Raw genomic sequence first — 5,216 nt, forward strand, 5'->3', positions numbered from 1 at the left:
CATTTTTAAAGCTGCTGAAAGACCCTAGGATATTCAAATATTACTCTTAATAAGTTTATTCCTCAAAAATACTTAATCATCATTAAACATACACATGACAAGTGCTACTATCTTATTGGGTCTATCTAAACCTTATAATATAATAAATATTATCAGTCATATTAATCAAACCTTAGGTTAAAATTAATATTCTTAAACTATAGGTTAAACTTAGAAAATCTACAAGTGTTACTACGAGTGTCCAATTAAATCCCGGTCTGAACCAAAAATCCACAGTCATAACAATAATACTACTATTACTATTATACTACTATCTAACTAGCTAAGTAAAGTTCTTGGATTCTACAACATTTAAATTTCAAAAACTTTCTGATGAGTCGGTAAAACTAAGATTATTCCCTTTTTCATTAAAATAAAAATCAAAATCTTGGTTAAATTCTCTTCCCACGGGATCTATAACTACATGGGATCAACTTTATAATAAATTATTGCTTAAATATTTTCCTATGTCTAAAACTGATAGTCTAAGTAGAGAAATCTCTGAGTTTTTTCAAAAAGATTTATGAATGTTGGGAAATATTTAAAGATTTATTATTAAAATGTCCTCATCATGGTTTTGAAAAATGGAGACTTTTAAAATATTTTTATGATGGTTTGACTTCCTCTAATCGTTAAATGATTCAATCTATGCATACAGGAAAAAATTTAAAATTTCAAGGACAAGAGGCTTGGGACGCCCTTTGTAACATCCCAAATTTCCTAATGTGGCTTAGTGCCTGGATTAGGGGGCCGGGAGGCAATAATTGAGTTATTATGTTAATTATATTATAATATAATCATGCTTGTACATTAGAGATATTAAATATGTGTATGTGGGCCCGTTTCTTATAAGAAGGGTACTTTATTAATTTGACCCGTTTGGGGTATAAATGCAAATATGTGTTTGTGTGATTGAGACCACATTATTATGTGGAAATATTTGGGTTACTCGACAAGAGGCAATCCTGATGAGCAAGTTAGTGGGAAAGTCACAACGGGGTCTTAATACCCGGTTCGGGGTGAGCTTGGGGGTATTCTAGTAATTTAGTACATTACTGGGAATTAGTGGGTAATGGGAATTTATTGGTAACCGTGTGAGAATATTGGGAGTAGCGGGAATTATAGGATGCAAACTGTGGATAGCGGGATTTAAGGCAAAGGACAAAATTGCCCTTGTGAGCACTTGTTGAATAGGCTAAGGGCAAGGGGAAAATTAGTCAATTCCAATTGGGGTTTAGGACTTGGCTGGCTGAATTATGTTGAGAAGGTTTGAGAAATTACAGGGAATTAAAAAGAAAAGAATTCAGCAGCCCTCTCTTTCTCTCTCACGTTTTCTTTATGCTCCATTGGTGTTTGAGTAGTTTTTGGAAAATTGAAGAGGAAAGCTTGGGAAATCAAGGCGTTAGGCTTGGGGAAAAAACAGAGGCTAGGCTCAAGTGTTTCATCACAGCTGAGGTAAGAATTCTGAATTGAAATTGTATGGTTAGTTTTGCTGAATATTTAGAGTAAGGATGTCTATGCATGCTTGATAATTGAGAGGTTGAGTTTGGTAAGTTTGGTGAGCTTTACGGTGATAATTAGTTGAGTTTTATTGGTGAGAATGGGTATATATGTTGTGGGAATTGAATTGGAGATGTGGGACGGATTTGGTTAAGTTTCGGTTGGGTTCGGTTGAAGAAAAAACCCAGAAATTTCTGGGTTCGTGGGGGTGCGCCGCGGCTCTTTTATGGTGAGTTGTGGCCTGCAAAAGGAATATCAAGCCAGTAGGGCTCGGTGGCAGGGGCGGGCCGCAGCGCGCGTTGGTTTCTAGGGAGGCCGAGCCTCTGGAATTAGAGGTGGGCCGCGGCTCAGGTTTTTGGGGTCGCGACCCTTAAGGGGAATTTTGGCTTAAATGAGATTTTTAGATTGGGAACCTAACCATTTGGGCTCGGGATCGATTCTACTTCCTTGTTAAGTGGAATTCGATGTCTCGGAGGCTAAGAGTTGGTCTAGAAGCTTTTATTTACCTGTTGTTGATGGAATTTCCTTATTACAATTGTGACTAGGTTTTCACTAAAGGCTTGAATCGGGGATCGTACTCAAAGGGCCATCGTTAGTAACTCAAAAACGGACCAAAGGTAAGAAAAATGCACCTGTTATGTGAATGCATGATTAGAGCTTAGTGAAGGTGATGAACATGATTATAATTATGTTTGTGAATATCAGATTAGGTACATTGTAACGTGCATAATTATGGTTATGCTTATGACTGCTATATGAATGTATTATAACGCATTGTGATTGTTGATAAGTATGCTATATGAAACATGTGACTGTCTGTTATGACTGTGAAGCTTAGTTTATAAACTAGGGCATTATTAGAGTGTTAAGTGGGGATCAACTTATTAGTTGAGAATACGATGGGCTCTAGGAGACTCGCCTTATTAGTTGAGAAACCCAAGGCTTCAACTTATAGGTTGGAGGCACGTGGTGGCTTGACTTATAAGTCAAGGGCTTTAGGAACTTAGTTTATAAGCTAAGATTGGCATAATGCACGTGGAGTGCAGGCCACCATGGCTGGGCCACCCTGGGAGTGTGACATGCACTTGACTGACTCGGATGCCAACAACTTGAAAGAAAGTGCAACATGCACTTGTGTGACTCTATGGTCTCCAATTAGGTTTGATGAATGTACTGGTTGCAGTTATTACTGTTTGATAGTTGTTTTATTCAGTGAACTGTTGACTATGTTTTCTTGCTGAGTCTTCTGGCTCACAGGTGCTTTGTGGTGCAGGTAAAGGTAAGGAGAAGCTCAACCAACCATGAGTCGAAGGGCATTAGCAGTGGTATGTACATATGCAGTCTGCTCGACCACCACTACCGAGATGCTTAGAGGAACTAGGGTTAAACCCAGCTTTTGCCGCCTAGGTCGGCTTATTGTGTAATCTGAGTATTGTAATTAGTTTTTAAACTGATGTTTTTGGGATCCCATGTAAAGAACATGTTTTTAACTTAATGGAAATGTTTATAAGTTGACCAAAAGTTTTAATACCTAAACCTTTAGTGGCTTAATCACATGTTTAGTCCAAATGACTTGTTTAGCAAGTCCAGCACTGGTTTTAAACACACTTGGTAATGGACCCTAATTAGCAGGGCGTTACACCCTTGAAGATTTATCTATCAATTCACAACAATGGAATTATTTTGATCCTAGGTCTAGGTCAACTAATTCACCAAAAAGAGGAGGAAGGTATGAAGTAAAAGATGCACTAGACTTATGAACATCCTTAGACAAATTAGCGAGAAAAGTAGAAGCTTTAGCCATAAACCAAACTATAAATTCTCCAATACAACCAAGAAAATATGTTTGTTCTATATGTTCTAGTCCTTGCCATAATGCCCAATCATGTCCTTCCTACCAAGAAGCCTATTCTGTGGAGGCCAATGCTCTTCATGCTTATGGGAAACCAAATGATAGCCCATTTTCATCCACTTATAATCCAAATTGGAGAAACCATCCAAACCTTTCATGAAGACAAAAATAACCTCCAATGAATCAAGGGCACCAATACAACACACAAAACCAGACTCATGCCCCACAAAATCAACCATATCCTCAACAAAGGAAACCTGCCTTAGAAGATACTTTACAACAATTTATGCAATCTACTCAACAAATCCTACAAAATAAGTCTCAATCAATTACCAAACTCGAGACACAAGTAGGACAACTCGCTACTGCTTTAGCTGATAGAAAAAAAGGAACATTCCCTAGTCAACCTATCCCAAACCCAAAGGTCAATATGAGATAGGAAAGTCTAGTCATAATGGAGAAATCAAATCAATTTCAAATCTTAGGTCTGGAAGGAACATTGTCAAACCCGATTACATACTCGAGGTTGAAAAAGAAAAAGAAAAGAGTCAACCTTCTAGTTCTAATGCCAATGACTCTTCAAATGAGGATACTCCAATCCATCCTTTCATTCTAAAAGCCCCATTCCCACAAAGATTACTTCCAATTAAAAAAGGTGGCCAATATAATGACATCTTAGAAGTTTTTAAACAAGTTAGTATCAATATTCCTTTCTTAGATGTCATTAAACAAATTCCTACCTACTCTAAATTTTTTAAGGATCTTTGTACTGTAAAAAGAAATACTAATGTTCCTAAAAAGGCATTTTTAACTGAACAAGCTAGTTCCATTATTCAATATAAGAGTCTTGTTAAATATAAAGATCCTGGGTGTCCCATAATTTCAAGCATTATTGGTGATCATTTTATTAACAAGGCTTTACTTGATTTGGGTGCTAGTGTGAATTTATTGCCTTATTCTGTTTATAAACAACTTGGCCTTGGTGAACTAAAACCTACTTCTATAACTCTGTAATTAGCCGATCGTTCTGTGAAAATTCCTAGGGGCATTATAGAAGATGTTTTAATCAAAGTTGATAAATCTTACTTTCCTGTTGACTTCATTGTTCTCAATAGTCAACCTGTGGAAAATGTGCATGCTCAAATTCCTATCATTTTAGGTAGACCATTCTTAGCTACATCTAATGCAATCATTAATTGTCGTAATGGTGTTTTGAAATTATCTTTTGGAAATATGATTGTTGAATTGAATGTATTTAATGTTGCTAAATCTATTGAGTGTGAGGAAGTGCATGAGTTAACATGATAGATAGTATTTGTGAAGATGATGGAAATGACTTACTTGACTTTTGTGAAAAATACTTTGGTATTAACATGCATGTTGATGATGTGAATTCTTTGCTAGAGTCTTTACCCTTAAATGAAACCAAAGTTGAACCTTTTTCACCCTTCGTTCATGTTCAATCAATTTTTGAGTCTCCAAAGTTAGACCTTAAACCTTTGCCAGAAAATTTAAATATGCTTTTCTAGGAGAGTCTGAAACCTTACCTGTTATCATAACATTCGCTTTAGATAAAGAACAAGAAGATAAATTGTTAGATATCCTTATAAAACATAAAGAAGTCATAAGTTGGACCATTGGAGACATTAAAGGAATTAGCCCATCCATATGTATGCATAGAATCCATCTAGAAGAGAATCTAAAAACCTTTTGGGAATGTCAAAGAAGGCTAAATCCAAATATGAAAGAAGTATTTAGAGAATAGGTCATTAAATTATTAGATGTAGGTATCATTTACCCTATTTCTGATAGTCAATGGGTTAGT

General features: G+C 36.2%; 1 pseudogene; it reads right to left on the reverse strand.

The window, feature by feature from the left end:
* Window positions 1-521: 521 nt before the first annotated feature.
* Window positions 522-617, reverse strand: LOC133833737 (small nucleolar RNA R71; annotated as a pseudogene).
* Between the last annotated feature and the right edge of the window lie 4,599 nt (window positions 618-5,216).

This window comes from Humulus lupulus, chromosome 4 (assembly GCF_963169125.1).
Source record: "Humulus lupulus chromosome 4, drHumLupu1.1, whole genome shotgun sequence".
Classification (NCBI taxonomy): domain Eukaryota; kingdom Viridiplantae; phylum Streptophyta; class Magnoliopsida; order Rosales; family Cannabaceae; genus Humulus; species Humulus lupulus.